General features: G+C 41.9%; 1 protein-coding gene across 5 annotated transcripts in view; it reads right to left on the bottom strand.

Annotated features, from left to right (window-relative positions):
• Positions 1-22582, bottom strand: part of bmpr1ba (bone morphogenetic protein receptor, type IBa) — a 486264-nt gene that overhangs the window by 57160 nt on the left and 406522 nt on the right. The window contains exon 1 of one of the 5 annotated variants that reach the window (XM_043674436.1): positions 8674-8797. The exons of the other annotated variants lie outside the window; for them this stretch is intronic. The gene's annotated coding sequence lies outside the window, so the exon portion shown is untranslated. Of the gene's footprint in view, positions 1-8673; positions 8798-22582 lie in introns of those variants that run through there. 5 annotated transcript variants of the gene reach the window in all.

The following is a 22582-nucleotide window of genomic DNA, read 5'->3' as shown; positions in this document are numbered from 1 at the left end:
CTCGGCAGGTCTGGCTGCATCTGTGGAGAGAGAAACAAAGTTAATGTTCAAGCTCTATGTGACCTTTCTGAAAGACAAGGACCATGTGAGTGCTTTCGCATTTGAACAGTTTTCAGTCTCCAATGTTTAGAACATCAGATTAGTATAGTTCATATATTCAAGAAAGAGTATTCAGACCAAGTACCTCTGATAGCATAGCATTCCCTGAGTACTGTGTTGGATTATTAGCTGGGGGTTTTACATGCTGATGCCCTGAGGTGGGATTGAACTCAGGATTTTATGGGTCACAGGTGAGTGTGCAACCCACTGAGCTGCTAATGGTATATATTTCAAGCAGCAGGATAGTTTAAAGGAACACCAACAGTCTAGTTCTCATCTTAATCATTGTCTGCAGGCACCCCAACACCCAGAACCCGCGACCACCCAACACCCAGAAACCCACGACCACCCAACACCCAGAACCCGAGACCCCCAACACCCAGAACCCGCGACCACCCAACACCCAGAAACCCACGACCACCCAACACCCAAAAACCTGTGACCACCCCAATAGCCAGAAACTCACAACCACCCAACACCCAGAACCCGAGACCACCCAACACCCAGAAACCCACGACCATCCAACACCCAGAACCCAAGACCACTCCAACACCCAGAACCCAAGACCACCCCAACACCAAGAACCCATGACCACCCAACACCCAGAAACCCACGACCACCCCAACAGCCAGTTCTTGTATGTTTTCTGCTGCAACCATCTGGGATGTCTTGGGTAGATACACTGCCACCAATTCTTCTTGTTGGTGAGAGTCTAAGCTACTGATAATGGGTGCAGTAGGTTGCTCACACAAAGTCTTAAGCAGAGGATAGCATCACTCTTACTGAACAGTAAAGGTTTATAACATAGCAGTTATTAGGTAGTTACGATATATCTAAAATACATAATTTCTGTTTGTGTGACTATCAGGCTGAACTTAAGAGTAGATATAGCTTATTACTTTAATTATATGCTGTGAACACACTCTGGATAGTCAGCTAACTGTAACACACACACACAACACACACACACACACACACACACACGAATGATACCTAAAGCATGGATTGAATTCCCCTATATCAGAGGTCAAAAATGGGTGGTACCTCTGAGGGCAATAGTTCTGGATACAAACCCCACCTACTGCAGAGATGTATTATAACATGTCAGAACAGGTTGGTTAAAAATAGCCACACAAAGCAGGTCTATACCCTGGCAACTGGAAGCCACATTGAGAATAGTCCTCTATATCCTGGTGAGTGTAACTAGTTATGTGATGCCAGACAATTGCTTGTTCCAACACACCGTCCGCCATCCCCCACTCTAACTGCCCCCATATTTCCACCTCAATCTTCACAAGGAAGGTGCAGTGGAAACCCACCTACAGGCACGGAAGCAGCAAGGTACTAGCTTCACGGTAACTAGTTGGAGGGGTGGCACGGTGGCTCAGTGGTTAGCACTACTGCCTCAGAGTGCTAAGGACCCAGGTTCAATTCTAGCCTTGGGTGACAGGCAAAATTTGCACATTCTCCCTGTGTCTGTGTGGGTTTACTCCAGGTGCTCTAGTTTCCTCCCACAATCCAAAGATGCACAGGTTAAATGATCTGTGCATGCTGAGTTGCCCATAGTGTTCAGTGACGTATACATTAGGTGCATTAGTTAGAGTAACAGGGAGGGGGAATGGGTCTAGGTGAGTTAATCTTTGGAGGGTCAGTTTGGACTTGAAGGGCCTGTTTCCACACTGTAGGGATTCTATGATTCCTTTTCCTTTGGCACAGTGAAGCAGAAATTCACTCAGGCTATTTAAACAGGACCTTCTAAGTCCATGACCACTACCAAGTAAAAGGACAAGGGCAGCAGGTACATGGGAACACCACCATCTGCAAGTTCCCCTCCAAGGCACTTGCCATCCTGACTTGGAAGTATATCACTGTCCCTTCAATGTCACTGGGTTAAAATCCTGGAACACCATCTGTAACAGCATTGTGGATCTACCTACAGCACATGGACTGCAGCGGTTCAAAAACAATGTCTCCCCCCCCCCCACCTCCCATGCAAGAGCAATTAGAGATGAGCAATAAATTACAGCCTTGAATTTAATGCTCACATCCACGAAAGAATAAAACAATTCCAGTAAAGACATTTTAGTGAGTTCCAAATAGACATTTAACAGCTGCACTTTGTTATCACACTAGGTTCCTCATGACACCTTAAAGCAGCTTAACATTCACATGAAAAATACAAAAGCAAAGTTAATACTTCATGGGAAGGACTAAAAATGTATCCACTGTATTATATTTCACCCTTATTTGTAAAATAAATGTAGGGCATGTTTGAAGCAAAGGATCATATTAAATTAATGAGGATCATATATAAAACTGTCCATAATAGTTTTATAAGGGTATAGCTTTTGCTACATAGGTTTGATTTTATTGCAAGTTCGTAGCATTTATCAATAAATGTTGTTTTCATACAAGCAATTAAACTGAGATACTGACTTGTAACAAGGGGTAAAAGACTTCTGCTGGTTTAATGCCTAAATGTTGCATTGAAAACCAGCATCTACTAAACTCAAAGCATCCCAAGTGTTACGTGGCTCACATCCCATTGCAGCTCTACTCTAATCCAACACCAGTTTTTTGCTGATCAATACTGAGAATAAGTATTAGAAGAAGCTGAAGTTAAACTTTGCGGAAACCTAAAAGAGAATACGTGGAAGAAGAACAGACATTTCTGGAAAAACTGAGCTGTCTGCGTTTTGAGTCCTGTGAGGAAGGGTCCCTGGACTCAACCTGTTAACTATCTGTCTCTCTCTCTCCACAAATGCAGCCAGACCTGATTGTGTTTCTCCAGCAATTTCTGTTTTTGTTTTGAAAATGTGTTCTTTTCTGATGCCTTGGCTATTAGGTAACACTCAAAAATATATCGTCATTGGCAATCACTTGCTAACGAGTGTGACTGTTCACCTAGGAAATTCTGGGTCACTGGTCATGGGTTCTGGCAGTTTTAATGAGCTCAATCCTACAGCCCCATCTCTGACCACACATTTGGCAGATGTTTCCGGGAGGTGGAATTGGTCCTTAGGTCTTGAGATTACTGGCATTCCTTTCTCCAGTTCCTTTCCCGTACTCCTCTTACTGATGTATGTTCTCAAAGAATCATATCCCTTCATCCAGGAGTTTCCTCCAAGCCAGTTCTTTCTGAGTGAGGGGCTCCCATGTATTGACACCTATGTTGTATTTCTTGAAGGAAGTCCTCAGGGAATCTTACGCATGAACAAAAGATCATCTTACAGGGATGGGAGTGTGCTGCGTGCAAAGTGACTGCTGTATTTCTGTACTCAGAAGTATTTGTTGACTATAAAGTGCTCCAGATCATTCTGAAGTTATGAAAGATGCTTTATGAAACAGGGTGTTCAAAGCAGAACCATCACTCCCACCAATATTGATGTGAAACCTGCAATGTAGTGATGATCAAAGGCATTTGTAATGCCGACACTGTCTCCTGAAAGGAGGACGGGGGTAGGTGCTGGTCTTCAAGTGGAAGAGCTCTGATTGGCCAGTAGGGCTTCTATTCCCAGGGTCCTGGAAGAATGCCTGCTGCTGTCTAGCTAAGGGCCTGAGTTGTACAGGTTGTGGTTGGTCAGCCCAAACAAGGGCAATGTGGGGCCTCACCAGTTTTGCAGCTAATGGAAAAGACCCCCATCACTCTGCCCCCAACCTCCTAAACTTAAACTTTTGGAATTCCCTTTTTACCTCTCTCTCCTCCTTCAACAGCCCCCATAAAAACCTAACCCCTTTGACCAGGAGTTCAGGCAGCTCCTCTAAAACTACTTTCTTTCACTTGATGACAAATTTTGTCTGAAGACAACTTCTCTAAAGAAATCTGGGATTATATAAAGTCACTGTATAGCATCTTAAGATGCAAGATGTTGAAGTAGGATTTGTTGTGCAAGGGCTCTGTTGTAACCTTGTGATGATGTCATGGAGATGCACATCACTAGGTATAAATAGCACAGTGTGGGTGAAATTAGAACTCTCTGGAAGAATGCCTCGGATTGCAACTCACCAGATCCATAGAATGCCTTCAGAGCACTTGGAGGTGAGCACAGAGGAGGAGAGAGTAGTCCTTACCTAATGTAACTTTTAGTATATCTCTGATTACCATGTACAGCTGTACTTTAACATATAATAAAGTGTCAGTTTGAACTCTAAACCTGAAGTCAGGTTTTTGACTTTGCCTTCTCCTCAACCAGTCTGCCTTGAATCCAAGCTTGTACCATGACATCAAGCCACACAATAAAAGGCAAAATGAACCCAAGCAACTGAGGCACAATGATACAGTTTATATGCTCTTGTAAACTCCTCTTCCAAGTCACATCCTGACTTGGAATTGTATCACCATCTCCTCATCATTGCCTGGTCAAACTTGTGGGACTCCCAGCCTGACAACTCTGATAGTGTACTCACGCCACATTTCAGGCAGGCATTGGGCAATGAGGAAGCAATGGCCTAGTGGTATTGTCACTGGACTGTTAATCCAGAGGCCTTGATAATGTTCTGGGGACTCAGGTTCGAGTCTCGTCATGGCCAGACAGTGGAATTCGAATCTAATAAAATGCAATCAGGAATTAAGAATCTAGAGATGCCCATGAATCCATTGTTGGAAAAACCCATCTGGATCACTAATGCCCTTCAGGGAAGAAAGCTGATCTGGCCTGCATGCGACTCCAGACCAACAGCAATGTATTTGATTCTTAACTGCCCTCTGGGTAATTAGGGATGGGCAATAAATGTTGCCTGGCCAGTGACACCCTCATCCTGTGAATTAATATAAATAAAAACTTTCTACCACTTTCAAGAGCAATTAGGGATAGGCAACAAATGCTGGTCTTACCAGTAAATCCAACAGTTCATACAATATAAGAGCAGTAGTGGGCCATTCTGCCCATTCTGTATTTACTTCACCGTTCAATGAGACCATAGCTGTTCTGATTATCCTCAACTCCACTTTCCTGCCTTCTCTGCCCCATCACCCTCAATTCCCTCACTGATTAAAAATCAGCCACTCTCAGCCTTGCATATACTTAATGACCCAGCCTCAACTTCCCCCTGCAATGAAGATGGCAGCATGGGCGGCACAGTAGTTAGCACTGCTGCCTCACAGCGCCAGAGACCCGGGTTCAGTTCCCGTCTCAGACAACTGTCTGTGTGGAGTTTGCACATTCTCCCCGTGTCTGCGTGGGTTTCCTCTGGGTTTGCTCCGGTTTCCTCCCACAGTCCAAAGATGTGCAGGTCAGGTGAATTGGCCATGCCAGATTGCCCATAGTGTTAGGTGAAGGGGTAAATGTAGGGGAATGGGTCTGGGTGGGTTGCTCTTCGGAGGGTCGGTGTGGACACACTGTAAGTGATCTAAATCTAAGATTTCCACCGATACATGCAAGAATGAATAAAAAATACTTATGAATAAGAGTGTGCTTACAAAATCGCAGGTGAAAGTGGACAAGCAATAAACATTAATTACTGCGGTGAAATACTATTTGTTCTATTATTATGAAGTGAAAAAGCAGCTTTTCCTAAAATATCAGTTCCAATCTTTAATTTAAAACAACCCACAGCCCTCATACTGTACTCTCCAGCATAGCTCAGTACATGTGCACTCCACTGTTCTACTTACTGGTATGGATTATCATTACACTGAACAGTAAACACATGACTCATCCCTGGGAAATAAAACCCATCTCTCTAAACCCTCTCAGATGAATCACTTCTGTTATAGGGAATGATATTCCAAGTCAAAACTCCTCAATAGACTTACCAAGCAGTTTTCAAGAGTCCAGTTTCTTTTTATTTTGACTGTTGCTAATTTCTTTAATCTGAGTTGTGTTCCATTTGATTCCATTCTTTTAAGAAATCAGTTTTTAGTAATTTCAAAAATATACTTCCTTCATAAAAGTATCTTTATGTGTAGTCACAAATGCAGTTTGGTTCTATAAAGTACCGTATCAAGGAAACAAAAACATTGGTGTTTTACTCTATATAACCAACCAATGACATCTTCTATAGAGTTAGGTCCCTGGGAGAAAAGGGGTATGGGACAACTTGACAACTCAAAGTTCACACCCAAACCTTCACTCCATTTCAGAAAGCACAAAAACTCACTGTGGAAATCAAAATTCTGCTCCTCTCATAATTGGCCTGTCAAACAATTATTATAAGTTTCTCCACAGTTATCAACTGTTCAAAGATGTGCAGGTTAGGTGGATTGGCCATAGTGTCCAGGGATGTGCAGACTAGGTGGATTAGTCATGGGAAATGCAGAGTTGCTGGGATAGGGTAGAGGGGTGGGTCTGGGTGGGATGCTCTGTGGAGGAGTCAGTGTGGACTTGATGGGCCAAATGGCCTGTTTCCATGCTGAAGGGTTTCTATGGTTCTATGAACTTTCCCACAAATAGGAACAATTTCTCCTTATTTGCTCAGTCAAACCCACTTGTGATTTTAAACAAATTCAATCAATCTTTCCTGAATATTCTCTTCTCTGAACACAATCTCAGCTTCTCTGGTCAATAGTTAATATTTTGTCACTCTAAACCAATGGAAGACATAAGGAAAGCTGGCTTATACGTACAGGTGAAGACATTAAAATAATTTACCATCCAGTAGTTAATGGACTCCAAGATAAAATATTTTAGAAAATATTTCAACTCTTTGTTTAAATTTGGGAAAGGGTTTAACAGGATCGATGTAGAGATGATGTTTCTAATTAATAAGGGAACCCAAAACAAGGATTCATCACTATAGGATGGTTGCTAACAAACTGAATCAGGAATCCCTGCAATGTAAACTGGCCATTCAGTCCATCTACTCCACACACATACTCACCCGAGGCTGGAATCAAACCTGGCTCCCTGGCACTGTGAGTCACCATTCCGCCCAGTGGCCCAATGGTTTCTTCGTATCTCTGTTTTAAAGCTGCCATTCTTTAGCCTAAAACTGTGATGCCTTGTTATACGTTGCCCTACATGAACATACACTCTCTCTATATGTACTTTGTCAACTGTCTTCTTATATATCTCAATAGATCGCCTCTTATTCTTTTAAAATCCAGAGAGTATTGGCCTTAACTGTTCAATTTCTCTTCATAAGAGAGACCCTTCATCTCTGGAATCAATTTAGTAAACCTCCTCTGAATTGCCTCCAATATAAATACATCCCTCCTCATGTAGGGGAACCAAAACTATACATTGTACTCCGAGTTCAGTCTCACTAATGTCTTATATAGTTCTGTAGTATTTCCTGACTTTTATACTCTATTTCTTCGGCAATAAATGCCAAAATTCCATTTGCCTTGCCTTGATTAAAATGATTTTTTTATTGCTTATTCTGGGTCTGAAGTCACATGTGGTCAATACCAGATAAGGACAATAGATTGGCGTCCTTGAAAGACATGTGCGAACCAAATAGACTTTTTTGGTAATTGGTTATAGCTTTATGGCAGCAATACAGAGAAACACTTCATAGGTATTTTCTAACTATCTGTTCAGTCATTATTATACACTGCTGGACGTTAACCTACACCTCCTGGCTTAGAGGTAGGGACACTACCACTATTCCTAGACAGCCTTCGAAGATTCACTTTATTCTCTCAGATTATTAACTGAACTTAAATCCCAGCAGCTGCCATTTGAACCAGTGTCCCCAGCTCATGAGTGCAGAGACATTACCATGACTCCATCACAATGTTGTTAGATGTACTAATTAGACTAGGGGAGGTGGCTGGTGTGTATCACAAACACTGGCATGGATCTTTCACATGGAATGACCTGAATCCGTGCTGTAATTGCAATGCTTGAATCTGCACTGAATCAGCTTGCAAACCTCCTTATTGAACTTTATCCCAGAGAAGTCCTTTAATGAGCTCATTATTTAGACATTTTTCTCCAATTCCCCATCCTTGTTATCAGCCCTGCTGATATTGGGCTTGCCAATTCGGTTTCGCAGACAGGCAAGGCCATTTTGTTTTCACCAGTGAGCTAATTAATTTCAAACCTCATCACTCAGGAATTATCATAATTAAAAACTGTAACCATTTTGTATAACTGCACATAATTCTTGCACACTTTTTACATCTTCATTTCAGAAACAAAAATGAATTTTAAGAAGGCTTGTAAAGTATAAGTCACTGACCAAACCAGCCGCAAGTTAAAATCTATCTTTTTTATAAGAACTACTGAGCAATAGCATAAAGGAAGAATTTTTTGTTGAAACGTTGAACAAATTTCAATAGGTTCATTCTACAAAGCATTACTTTTATGGAAACATAATTCAAATGTCTATCTTAAATTTGGACGAAGGTGACTTTTAAATGCTGAGCTCCAATATCCACCTCTTGTGCTGTTTATCTCCAGTTGGACTTGGGGCACATACATGTGAAATTAATATTACATGCTTCCATTGGCAAAAGAAGTGACTCATGAGGCAATCCTAATGACTAATATAATTATCGTAAAAGGTCTGTGTATTTATACACACATATTGACATACACACAAAACTCTGCAACTAAGCAGTACATCATCATTGATATCCAGATCTTCAAAAAGCAGGGGGAATGACACAGTCGGAACACATTGACTTACGTTTCAGTTAGATGCACAACGCTTTTCCCACAAAACCTCGGTGACAGAGGGGGTCAGACGGTGCCCTCCTGTCAGTCTGTACATGACAATGTTGTGCTCAGACGCCAGCAGACTGTCCAGTCACAGAGAAGAATCAACGAAGACTGAAGCAGGGCATCTGTGAAACCAGAGTCCGAGATTTGATCTCTGGCCAAAACATGTGACTCGGTCACAGGAGGCACCACTAACAGACCATCCTTGGCATTTGCTATTGAAACAAGGCATTAGGAAAGCAATGCAAAAAATGTCGTTTGCAAAGCACCAAACGTATTGCTTTCGTTAAACAACAGTAATCAATGTTGACCACAGACTGTATTTATTGAATCTATTGCTCTGTTGCTCAAAGCATTTCAGTCTTTGAAATGTTTCCGTTCACCTCCAATGAGGAAGGGCAGCATTGCTTTTGCCACACTTGCCCATACAACAACTTTAACTGACATTAGAGTTCCCTGGCTGGTTGTCAGGCTAAAGAACCCCTTACGTTTTGTGATTGTTTAAAGATGCAACGTGCAAATTCCATAAACATTTACATTTCTTCAAGCCTAAGTGAGAGGAACATATTGCTTCCTGAAAAAAACTGAGGAGCTGTCAGAGACAAGACTAGGTCCTCAGCTCCCATCTAGTTTTCAGTTGTTACATTTGGCACACCAGTCTGTCAGGATTGCAGCTCTAGAATGAGCTGGTCATTCCTAGTAATGAAAGAAATAAAGTAGCAATAGAAAGGCCATGAAGCGAACAAGAATTATTTTATCTGTGGTGAGTTCTCTTTTATTACTTTGGTTTGATGCCATGCTGTGCTCGGGCTCAAGAGAAACGGGTTGAGGAGAAGAAAGAGTTAAAACTGTGTTCAGACTTAAACTTCTAAAGTAACCTTTCTTGTTGTACGTTAATACTAAATCTTGCTACAAATAGCAATCACCAGTATCCCAACCTCTGCCCGATAATCACATTATGTAAGTATTTATTGAACTTCTTACATGTCCGACTTCTAGATTACTATTCCAATGATCACTCCACCACTTCTTCCCCAACACACTATGACTGATAAATGGCAATTAACATTTGTGCCGCACAAGTGCCAGACCATGACCATCTCACACAAAAGAGAACCTAACCTTCGCCCTTGTCATTCACAGCATCACCATCACTCAATGCCCAACTATGAATGTCCTGGTGGATGGCATCAATCAAAACCTCAATTGGGCCAACCATATAAATACTGTGCCTACAAGAGTTTGAAGTTCTGTGAAAAGTAACTCATCTCCTGTATCTCCAAAGCATGTCCACCATCTGCAGCAAGCCAGTTGTGTGATGGAATCCTCCCCACTTGCCAGGATGAGTGCATCTCCAACAAAACTCAAGAAGCTTGACACCATCCAAGACAAACCATCCTGCGTGATTAGCATTTTAATCATCACCTTCACCACTCATTCCCTTCACCATTAACACACAGCAGTAGCAGTGTGCATTCTCTACAAGATACGCTGCTGTGACTCATGAAGGCTCTTCCAAAAACACCTTTGAAGTCCACAACCTCTGCCATCTGAAAGAACATGGGGGAGCAGATATGTGGCAGCACCATCACCTGCAAATGCATCTTTGTGTCACACACAATCCTGCCTTGGAAGTACATCACTGTTCCTACATATTGCTGGGTCAAAATCGTGAGATTCCCTTCCTACCAGCACCCTGGTTATCTCTAAACTCCAAAGACTGCAGCAATTCAAGAAGGCAGCCTCTCCATGGTAATTAGGGATGGGCAATAAATTCTGGGCCCATCTGGGCTACATCCCCTGAATAATTTTTAAAAATACTATTAACTAAAGCACATTATCCCATTGACAGTGTCTGCAGACTGAACAGTGGTAATAAAGGAAAGGTTGATTCCAGAATGTTTGAACTAAAGGTAGGGGAGGGTGGTAAGTGAAAATGGCATAATTTTGAAAAGCTCAATCACACAGTGTTAAAAAAAAGTCATCTGCAGAAATACAGTTAAATTGAAGGACTGCGAAAGGTTTAGCCATTTATACTGTGATAAGTTCTTAAGTGTGAACAAGAGTGGTTCTGGAGATGAAACACTTCCCAAATGACAATAAAGTACTTGGCACTTCTAAATTAGGTATAGGATCTGCACTGTTTTAGCTTTCCTTAAATGGTCCTGAGCTATGAAAGTATGACAGCACCATTTCCTAGCCCCTTCCCACATACTCGATACTGAAACTTTCTTAAAGTTAAAACTTTCAGAGTTTTTGCAACTCATGGCCTCCCTAAACAGAAGGTCTTCACTGATAGAATTCCCAAACCGGAGGAAAATTTGCTTAATTTTTTTGTATCTGAGTAAACTCCTGCAATAACACTTTTTTTGCTTCACGAAAGATTGAAAATGAAGATTCAGTGTCAATTGTAGCTCGGTAAAATAGGTCCATAGAAACATTGGAGGAGGCCATTCAGCGCCTTCTGCCTGCTGTGCAATTCTAGACCCTGGTGACTCTCTGCCTCAGCCCCATTTTCCTGCGCCATCCTCATATTCCTTGACGTTATTGACATCAAAATTATTGTCTTGAAGCTAATCTATGACTGAGATTGAATAGCGGTTTAGATTACAAAATTCCAAAGACTCACCACCCTCTGGACAAAGAAATCCCTCCACATCTCATTCCTGAAGGATATGTCTCTTATTCTGAGACCATGTCCATTGATTGTAGACATTCTCAGCCAGGGAAACCTTTCTGTGTCTACTCCACCCCTTTAAGGATTTCTTAAACTACAACGCAATTGCCTTTAATTTTCCCAATTTGTCGTAAATTTCCAATCCCCGTTCTGGGAATTTCTGACCTCATCAATGCAGAGTTGCCAGAGTAAATGCACCTTTGGCAGGGTTGTTGTTTCCTGAAGGTGACATTATGCACCTTTCTACCTTTTCAAGTTAATGCAACAGATACTATGGCACTGTTTTAAAACCAAAAAAAATCTTCAGATTGATATTTATGCTTCAAATCATAAAATGACAGAAGAAAACTGGCCACTTACTTTGCTGCTTTTTAAAGGGAGTCATAGAGATGTACAGCATGCAAACAGACCCTTCAGTCCAACGTGTCCATGCCAGCCTGATATCCAAAATTAATCTAGTCCCATTTGCCAACACTTGGCCCATACCCCTCTAAGCCCTTCCTATTCATAGACCCATTCAGATACCTTTTGAGTTGCTTTCAGAAACCTGGCTGCTGCCACTTGGATCGGTGACTACACTTCATTATTTCACTTCCTTTTAAACTACACAATGCTATTAAGGAGAGAGTTCCAGGATTTTGACCCAGTGAAGGAATGGCGATATATTTCCAAGTCAGGACGGTGAGTGGCTGGGAGGGGAACTTGCAAGGGGTGGTGTTCCCATGTATCTGCTACCCTTGTCCTTCGAAATGCAAGTGATTGTGTGTTTGTGATCCCATGACCCTTGGACTTGAAATATTAACTTTGTCTCTCTCTCTCTTTCCACAGATGCTGCCAGACGTACCAAGTTTCTCCAGCACTTTCTATTTTTGTTGGCTTCAGGTTTTGACCATCAGTAGTTCTTTGCTTTATACCTTCATTCACTAGTGGGACATGGGCGGCATTGGCTGGGCCCAGCATTTATTGCCTGGTCTCTAGTTGCCCTTGAGAAGATGTAGTGAGCTGACTTCTTGAACTAGTGCCATTCATCTGCTGTAGGTAGATACAAAATGTCCTTAGGGAGGGAATTCCAGAAATGTGACACAGTGACAGTGGTGTTGCCAGACACCCTGAGTAGCCCTAGCACTTTGTCTTCTTTTTATTTTAAGTTTCTGGGATCTGCAGTACTTTACTCTAAATTCCTCAGAAGATGTTGTTGGGAGCAGCCGCCTCTGTTTAATTTCACTCACTGAAATCTTCCCAGCCTATCGGTTTAATGCATAAACATCTCCCACAATCCTCCCTTCTACTCGTGTTCTACCCAGATCAGCATATCCGCACACTGGTGAAATATTGTGGAGAAAACACAAATGCTGGAGATCACAGCAGATCAGGCAGCATCCGTGGAGATAGTCAGCTAACGTTTTGAGTCCAGATGACTCTTCATCACAGCAAAGCTCTCTCTCCATGGATGCTACCTGACACACTGTGATCTCCAGCATTTGTTCTTTCCACTCCAGATTTCAGCAGCTGCAGTAATTTGCTCCAACCTCAAATACGGCTAAAATGCTTTGCAATGGTCTGACGTTGCAAGATGTGCTGAAATAGTACAAGCTTTTTTAATTTCCTTATACTGATTAAGCCGCTGATGCTGAGGTAGGCAAAGCAGCAAGCAATCTGAGGAGTCCTGTGAAACCTCACCAGTCATTATACATGATCTTGGGGAGTACTTGTCCGTTTTTATGATTGCAAATTTCTTTTGAGCACACACATCAGTTCCTTTGAAACAGGAACACCTTCGAGGAACTGTTCAAGTTTGCTTTAACTAAAACAAAAGCGACAAGCAATGCCTTACTGTATTTTTAAAAAGTGCAAATTTGGCATTTAAAATTCTATTTGCTATTTTTCTCAGCAGGCCAATTGGAAATTATTGAAATGAATTCTGATCAGATCTCTTATAGATTAGGTTTGAAATCACTTCACCAGGAACCCTATTGGTCAGGTTTTAATTTCTTATAGCTTTAACTCAAATCTGGACTCATGACGCACAAAATTATTAAAAGTAGCCATTCCCTCATGCTCATTGTGAAGAAACAACAAGGTACAGGTTATCACTGACTTCTTTTTAAAGAGAATTATACGGAAGAAATATGCTGTTTTGTTTAACAACATTGAATGAGAAATAGTAGTGCAGGAGTGCAAGGTGGATTATTTTATCAGGACATCGATATTTTTGCTGTAGCAGGGCAGTGAAGAACACATTTCATTGTGTGAAGTTGTCCCCTGAACCTTTAAAGTTTTAAAGTTTATGCGGAGAGTATGAGCCAACCACTGCACAGCTGGGGAAAAAAAAACTAAAACGCTAAAACAGGGCCAGACATTGTGCAAACTACATAACTTCAAGTCTGTTTCTATCACCACAACTGCTGAGTTTCTCCAGCATTCTCTCTGTTCAAGTGATGTGGAGTTAACAGTGCAAAGATTGAGAAGGCAGTATAAACTAGACTGGGTGGAAGTAAAGAGAAATGAAGAGGGTAAGGAAGATGGATAAAGAAAAAAGGGAGCAGAAAGGTTTTAAATCATCCATTTTAAAATCTCCAACAACAATTAAACCTGAAATGAAACAACAATGAAACCCTATATTTGAAATTAGCTTTCATTGCCAGAGACGTTGACCATATGTAATTATAATCACACTGTTAATAGGACACTTAGATTGAAATTATTTGTCTTACATTTTGTGGTACATTTAGTTAACATTTACAATGCTCATCTGCTGACTTGACACCACTCACTGCAAAGTCAAGATTAGAGTGGTGCTGGAAATGGACAATAGGTCAGGCAGCATCCGAGGAGCAGGAAAATTGATGGAGGTTTCAGGCAAAAGTTCTGAGTCTCATTCCTGCTGAAGGGCTTTTGCCCAAACGTCGATTTTTTTGCTCCTCGGATACTGCCTGACCTGCTGTGCCTTTCCAGCACCACTCTAATCTAGACTCTGATCTCCAGCATCTGCAGTCCTCACTTTCAACCACTCACTACATTTCAAATCAGGAGGACGAGAGCAAGATGTTGATATTGCAAAGCCAGAATTTGCCAGACCATTTACACCCAGTTAATGGCAAGTGCCATTTGCCAGACTGTTACAGGAAAACCTGAGCCAATATTCCCAGATATTGTGCCCATGCTGGCTTAATGGGAAATCCTCCACGTATTGTGAATAGCTAAGAATAAAGTTTATTCATTCATTGTTGTATGTCCTTTGCCAATTTTCTTAACCAGTTCTCCACCTGCCATCAGCATCCATTGTATATGATGCACAACATAATGCTCTCATATCAAATATTAACATCTGCTCTTGCTTCCTGCTGAGATTTAAAAGGACCATATTTAATCAGCTTTTTGCCAAAGGCTACATTTCTGTAGGGATAGGAAAGGGAAAAAAGATGGTTCTCAGTTACAAAAATGGTAAGTTCCCACTGCTGTCCTTTTGCTATGATTCATAGAATGACAGCATAGAAGGCAGCCATTAGGCCCATTGCAGTGGTGTTCGCTCTTTGAAAGGGCTAAACAGTTTGTCGCCCCTCCCCTGCTTTCTCCCCAGAGCCTGGCATACTTCTTGTTTTCAGTCAACTGATCCTTTCCTCTTAATTATTCATTTTGTGGGATGTGGGTGTCGCTGGCTGGGCCTGCATTTATTGCCCGTCCCTAGTTGCCCTTGAGAAGGTGGGGGTGAGCTGTCTTCTTGAACCACTGTAGTCCACCTGCTGTGGGTTGACTCAGAATGTAATTATGGAGGGAGTTTCAGGATTTGGACCCAGCAACACTGAAGGAGCAGTACTATATTTCCAAATCAGCATGGTGAGTGGTTTGGAGAGGAACTTGAAGATGGTGGTCTTCCCATGTATCTACTACCCTTGTCCTTCTAGATGGAAGTTGTCGTGCATTTGGAAGGTGATGTCTGAGGATCTTTGGTGAATTTCTGCAGTGCATCTTGTAGATAGTACACATTGCTGTTACTGAGCGTTGGTATTGGAAGGTGTGGATGTTGGTGGATGTGGTGCCAATCGAGTGGGGGCTGCTTTGTCCTGGATGTTGTCAAGCTTCTTGAGTGTTGTTAGAGCTGCACTCATCCAGACAAGTGAGGAATATTCCATCACATTTCTGACATGGTGCCTTGTAGATGGTGGACAGGCTTTCGGAGTCAGGAAGTGAGTTAGTCGCCGTAGCCTTCCTAGCTCTGACCTGCTCTTGTAATCACTGTGATTATGAGGTGAGTCGAGCTGATCCTCTTTCTGAAAGTCTGCCTCAACATAGACTGACAGGCACAGCCACTCAATCGATCCATCTAATCATGAACAGAATCAGATAAGTGGACACTCCGAAGTTGTCATTCCTAGGTGCCCACGTCATTGAGAAATTTATTCCAGAAATTTACATGAGGCACCATTTCTACGGAAGGTCTCACACATAAAGGAAGGAACTTGTGAGGTGATCAGAAACCAATTCCCTTTCTGAAGTCATGGCAACAAAAGAACAATCAACTGACATGAGTGAGCCAAAAGCTATTGCGAAATACATGCAAATGGTTGGGTCTAAACCCAGAGGAAGTGCTCACCTAAAACTTAAAAAGAGCTCAGCATTTTAAATTAGTTCCAATATTATGTAGACCGTGGGCAGACATTACTGGATATGAATTCCATCTGCTGGCAATGTGTGGAGAGGAGCAGAACATTCCTTTAGTTCCTTTGGGAATTCCCTCAGGTCTTTGCAAGAATAGGAAATCCTTTGAAGGTGCCTGTTGTTCTGAAGCAAGAAAGATTATGCGTTCCGGTGTGTGCAGTTTTGTTATCCATTACATGGACCAGGTTCGAAAAACAACAGATTAATCCTCAACTGAATTCCTGGGCTGTAAAAACATCCTTTACTGAAGTGAAGACGACAACTCAATTTATTGCTAACTCTGAACAAGTTCATTCCAACTTGATGTTGTTGGAGAAAGTGGTGAATCAGAGGAGGAAGATACAGATATAGGAGGAGGTGGATTAGCCTCTTTCACCATTCATTAATCCGTATAGAATCAGAGAGTTATCATAGAACAGTGTGGAAGCAGGCCATTTGGCCCAACAGGCCCACACTGATCCCCTGAAGAATTGCGCCCCCCCCATTCACCTACCCTATCCCTACATTATCTTATGGCTAATCCACCTAGCCTGCACATCCCTGGGCACTATGGTCAATCTAAGAATCTTAGAATCCCTACAGTGTGGAAACAGGCCCTTCGACCCAACAGGTCCACATCGACCCTCCAAAGAGTAACCCACCTAGACCCATTCCCCTAACCCTATTGTTCCACATTTACCCCTGATTAATGCACCCAGCCTACACATCCCTGAACACTATGGGTAATTTAACATGGCCAATTCACCCTAATCTACACATCTTTGGATTGTGGGAGAAAATTGGAGAACGCGGAAGAAACCGACGCAAACATGGGGAGAATGTACAAACTCCGTGGCTGATCTGTGACTGAGCTCCAAATACTTGCCTTTGTCCAAAAGCATTTAATAGCTGTGGTTTAAAAAAAAAACTATCAATCTCGGAATTAAAAGTAACATTCTAGCATCAACTGGTGCTGTAAAAGTGAGTTTCAAACCAATACCACACTTTGTGTATTTAAGTTTTTATTAACTTCATTTGTAAATGTTCTGGCACTAATTCTAAGACCATGTCCCCTCCCCGAACCCCAGACTCCTCAAGCAGTAGAAATAGCTTCCGTCCATCTACACTGTAAAGATTTCCTTCCTACCTTGAAAATTTTGATCAGATCATTCCTCAAGCTTCTAAATTGTGGAGGATACAAGCCCAAATGGAGATCAGAAATGGGAAAAGAACTATTTGTTACATTGAACATGCATCTTTGGACAAGCAGTTGATATGTGGAAGTATCAAGGTCCAACACAGAATTGGGCCATTTGGACCTCTCACTTGATGAATGCTCATAGTTCTAACCATGTCTAGTCACCTCAGTTCCTGTAGGCCTTACAACCCCTTAGCCATCTGTCTACCCATCTAATCAGGAATGCTGACATAGTTACTGCCTCAACCATTAGTCCAAAACGAATGGCATATCCTCATAAGACGCCAGTTCTGCTTTCGGCTCTCGACCATTTGCACATAATATTGTGTCAATTCCACCAAGCCCACCCTCATTCTGGATGCTTCAACCACTGGAAACTTCTCCATTTTGAAACTCACCCACCTTCTTTGTCCTTTAATCTTTGCAATCTGGTGAGATTGTTTCGTGAAGGTATAAACTGGAAGTGGTCTCACTGCAATTACTGCTGCTTCCCCTTTTTTTATGGAAGATGGCTGCTTCTTGCACTGAAACACGAGAACGTAGAAGGTAGCAACAGGGCTGGACCCCTCCCTCCTGCTCCGCCATTCAATGTGAACATGGCCGATCAGCGAGCTCAATACCCTAATCCTGCCTTCCCCTCATATTCCTTTAGCCACGCAAGCTAGATCCACCTCCTACTTGAGAACACAATGCGTTGGCCTTTCTGTGGTAGTGAATTTCACAGGCTCCCCACTCTCTGGGAGAAGGCATTTGCATGTGTATTGCCATCTGTTTTCATTCCAGTGATGTCATGGAGCCTGAAGACCAAGCTTTGCCCAGCAGCAGCCAGGATGAATTGAGAGATTCGGTACAAACTGCTCAGTCTTTCCAGCTTGGCATTGTGGCCTTGCCTCCCTGTACTGTGTGCTTGCTTGAAGGAAATAACATCACCAATATTCAAAATTGCCCCAGTGTGGCTTCTTCAGAAATAGAATTCGAAACCTTAGCTCTGAAGATGAGTTACACCAGATTTGAAACATTAACTCTGTTTCTCTCTCCACAGATGCTGCCATAACTGCAGTGTTCTGCCAGCATTCTCTGTCTGTTTCACTCTCTCTCAGCTGGGATCTTCAATTCCATACATTTCTGCTTTTGGGAGCACCTGAGTGCTGGGCTCTCTCTAATCCCATTTGATACCTATGATGTTCTGAATGCATCTCATGTGGTACCTGTCCATCAGCTTAATATGTTTGGACTAGGTAATCCATACCTCACAGGCATATAGAAGAGCAAGTATTTTACACACAGCAAGTTTTCTTGTAAGTCTGATACCTTGTTTCCTCCACAATGTCTTGAATAAATGGGCAGATGCTGAACTCACAATTCTATTGGCCACCTTGCTGTCCTTTCTGATAATAGTGGCTCTGAGATCAGTAAACCTATTTACAGCCTTCAGGATTGTGACATTGATACATACAAAAGAGAGGGCTACAGAGATGGTCATCTTGGTTGGAACCGAACCAGTTATCATTGCACACCTTCTCAATCATAGCACATTAATACAATTATCATTTACTTCATGCTATGATAAAGGGTTTTTGTGTGTATAACAATATATCACTTTGGTAATGATTGACCTCATTATTTTTAATGAAACAAATCATAGTTATTTCTTATATAATAATTTTTTTTTTTAAAAAAAGCAGTAAGTTACACTATAAACTAGAACTGACAGCCTGGACAGTACATCACATTACAATTCAATCAAAGTTTGATCATGTTTCGGAAACTGCCCACGTACGATCACCGTGGTTATGCTAACATCATAAGTTCCTAACTGAATCGCAATGAACTTTTTTTTTGCTCAGTTCTTGGTTTGCCTACTTATCCAAAGTTTCACTAGTTCTTTTAAATGAAAGAAAAAACTTCTTTCACTTTAGTTAGTCTGTTCTTCTCACATACTTTTGTGTTTTTCATATAAATTATTTATTTGACCTTCCTTTCCCTTCATCACAATGAATCATCTTGTATCTTTATCCCCTCATGCAGTTACAAGAATTTTCAGAGTCAAGATGAATAGAGTATAAATGATCTCAGCTGATCAGTGTGTACTTTCCTTTGGTGTGTGAAATGCCACAGAAACCTCCACCAAAACCCAAGATGTTAAGACAAATGAGCATGTTGTGTTCTGGTAAAAAGGAGCAAGAAATAGTGGAGAGATTCAGGCAGATATATCTGATGGATGTTTGTTCGAGATGCTCTTGAAGTCTGGTGGCAGATTAAGAGAGGACAGTAATCCAATACACTTGCTGTAATGCCTGCAATCAGGCACAGGGGTGGAAGAGTCCAACAGTCTTGTCAAGGTGATGATACCAGTTTAATAATATATAACATAAAGAACTGCAGAAACAAAAAACCGAAATTGCTGGAAAAGCTCAGCAGATCTGGAAGCACTTATGGAGAGAAATCAGAATTAACATTTCAGGTTGAGTGACCCTCCCTCAGAACTGCGGATGCTGGAAATCTGAAGCAAAAACAGAAATTGCTGGAGAAACTCAACAGGTCTGGACTAATGTTTTAAATCTGGTGACTCTTGAATCTTGATGGCTACTGCACAATACAGAGTGATGCTAATAGCATGGGTTCAATTCCTGCATGGGTTGAGGTACCATGACACACTCTCGTTTACAACCTTTCTCTTCTCCTGAGCTTTGCTGACCATCAGGTTAAACCACCACCAGCCATCTCTCTCTAATGGTGACAACTTGATGCCCAAGTCAGCTGGAAGGGAAAACCAGAATTATTTTGTTGTCACTTGCACTTCTTGATAAGGAGAAAATCCCTATGTTACCAAAGGAAGCAGCCATCAGACACAAAACAATTTGTTCTCGTTTATTAAACAGATCCGAGTTCATCTGAAAAGAAGTCAACAATACTGACTTCTTAAATCTGGTCAAGGTGAAGATTATGAATCCCATCACTACATTTACCATCTCGATAGCATCATGAAAGCGGCCCCTTGGAATAAAAAAAGACATCCACTTGGGATTGTTTAGCAACTTAAGCTTACATGTGTTACTCTAATTTGCCATTTGTTCAGCCCCCATCTGTGTTGTCATCCTATTCTCAGATGGCAGTCCTGTGAACGATCACAAAGTTTCTTCAAACTGTTGACAAAACATAGAACTGCTTGCTGCATTAATCCTGCACCTGTGAGCTGTTATTCAGCAGAGAAAAAAATGCCGTCAGCACAGCTCTTTGCTGAACACTACCCCCTCATCTCAGTTTAATAAGATTCAGCTGCTTTTTGAGTACTCTTTGTCCGAACCTCTTTGATTTCAGACAGCCAAGAAATTTATTCCGCTCAGGCATGTCTGTGACAAATTGCTAAATTAGGTGCAAAGAGAGAATTTGGGGAACTGAGGATGGAAAAGAAGGATAAAAAAAGGGAGAGAATGTTAAATAAAGAATAGGGGCTTGTGAACACTGACTCACAGGACTACGATCATTCAGTGTTTCAAAGCACAACATCAACTATGAGAGCAACAACCTCTTAGTGAGTCTGAGTTTCAATCACGTTCTTTTAACCACAGTATTTCAGAATTCTGCTGTCTTTAGCCCAACTCAGACTACATTGTGTTCACCCATTGACTCTCACTGGCTTACACTGACTCCTAATCTAGCAATATCTTGATGTGGAGGTGCTGGTGTTGGACTGGGGTGGACAAGGTCAGAAGTCACATGACACCAGGAGCACTGCCCCTATGAAGGGGCAGCCTTACAGAAGCTTGTGATTTCCAATGAACCTTTTGGACTATAACCTGGTGTCGTGTGACTTCTGATCTTAGCAATATCTTGATTTTAAGACTCTACCTTGTGGAAGCGTCATATTGAACTTGAAATGTTAACAGTTTTTCTCTCTCCACAGATGCCATTCTTGCTGTGTTTCTTTGTTTTCATTTCAGATCTTTAGTGTCTGTGCATTTGTTTTAAAATTCTTCTCCTTATCTTTGCATTCCTCTGTGTTCACCCTCACAAACCTCCCTTGGCCCTACAACCCTCTGACATCTCTGTGCTCCTCCAGATGTTATGTCTTGTGTGTCCGCTCTCCAACACTGACAGTAATGACCTGGTTGTAGGCTGCAGACAGGTTTAGAATCTCACCTGAAAGATGTCACCCCCAACAATGTAGCACTCCCTCGGAACCACACTGAAATGTCAGTCTGAGTTATCCAGTCCTGGAGTGGGGACCTAAGCTGAGAGCGAACGTCTAACCAGCAGGGTCTGAGCTGTCTAGCAAGGATTCTTTCTGCAGAATTAGAATTGGAAATCCTGCCAGTGTAAAGGTTGTGAGGCTATTGCTACATGGGGGCAGTAAATTCCGACATTACCAGGATGGATTCAGGGAATTCTAAATGGTATCGCAAAACCAGAGGTGGAAAAATGAGGTCAAAGTCTTTCCATTACGCACAACATGAAATAAAATGCTTTGCTGAACATGTGATACAACTGGTTTACTAGTCTCTGGGATATAAGGAGCTGAATTCAGGCACAAACATGAGAAGGAACCTTTCTGGATTGCAGCTCCCCCATCAAGTTATAATGGACAGGAAAAGACCAGCTGGTCAATCAAAATGTAGAGCCAAAAATGAGATCAGATGGACTGAGGATCCCTTTTCAATTCCCCCCGGTGATGCCACAGTTCAGACCACATTTAAGAACTTTACAAATTTACTATCGTGCTTTGAGTGGGAAGAACTAAGCAATTTGTCCCTCGTTTTTTTACAACATTATGGTTTATGCCTGGGTTAATTTATTTCACCATGTCTGGTCTGGAACGTACCTCGGTCATTAAGGGAAAATAGGAATAAAAAGGCAGTTGGCCTATAAAAGGGACACAAGAACCAACCGTTCCTCTGGATCAGAGCAGCTTCTGTAAAGAAAGCATTGTAAAATATAAATATAAATACTTTACTTGGAGAAAGAAAGCTCCACCAGTAACAATCCAGACAATGTGGTTTGTGGATTTGTATCCTGAGAGCTATTTTATCACATTGCTTCACTTACACTCAAACAGATCTGGCTCTAAGTCAACACAGCAGGGATGGACAAATTACTTTCCATCCCACACCCAGAGTCCTGAGGCAGAGATCGCTGGGCAGGGGTGAGCAATACTCAGTATTGTTACAGTGCCTCACTACATTATTCGTGTTGTGTACAGTTACTGTCACATGGCAAGAGATAGCAAGCCAAATGGGAAGCGAGAACCATTGGTGAGATGGAATGCTGGCAATTCTGACTCCTCCACATACACACCCACAGACACACACCAACACACACACCCACATACACACCCACAGACACACACCAACACACACACCCACA

This window comes from Chiloscyllium plagiosum, chromosome 32, assembly GCF_004010195.1.
Source record: "Chiloscyllium plagiosum isolate BGI_BamShark_2017 chromosome 32, ASM401019v2, whole genome shotgun sequence".
In the NCBI taxonomy this organism is placed as follows: domain Eukaryota; kingdom Metazoa; phylum Chordata; class Chondrichthyes; order Orectolobiformes; family Hemiscylliidae; genus Chiloscyllium; species Chiloscyllium plagiosum.
This window is presented reverse-complemented; position numbering and strand designations above follow the sequence as displayed.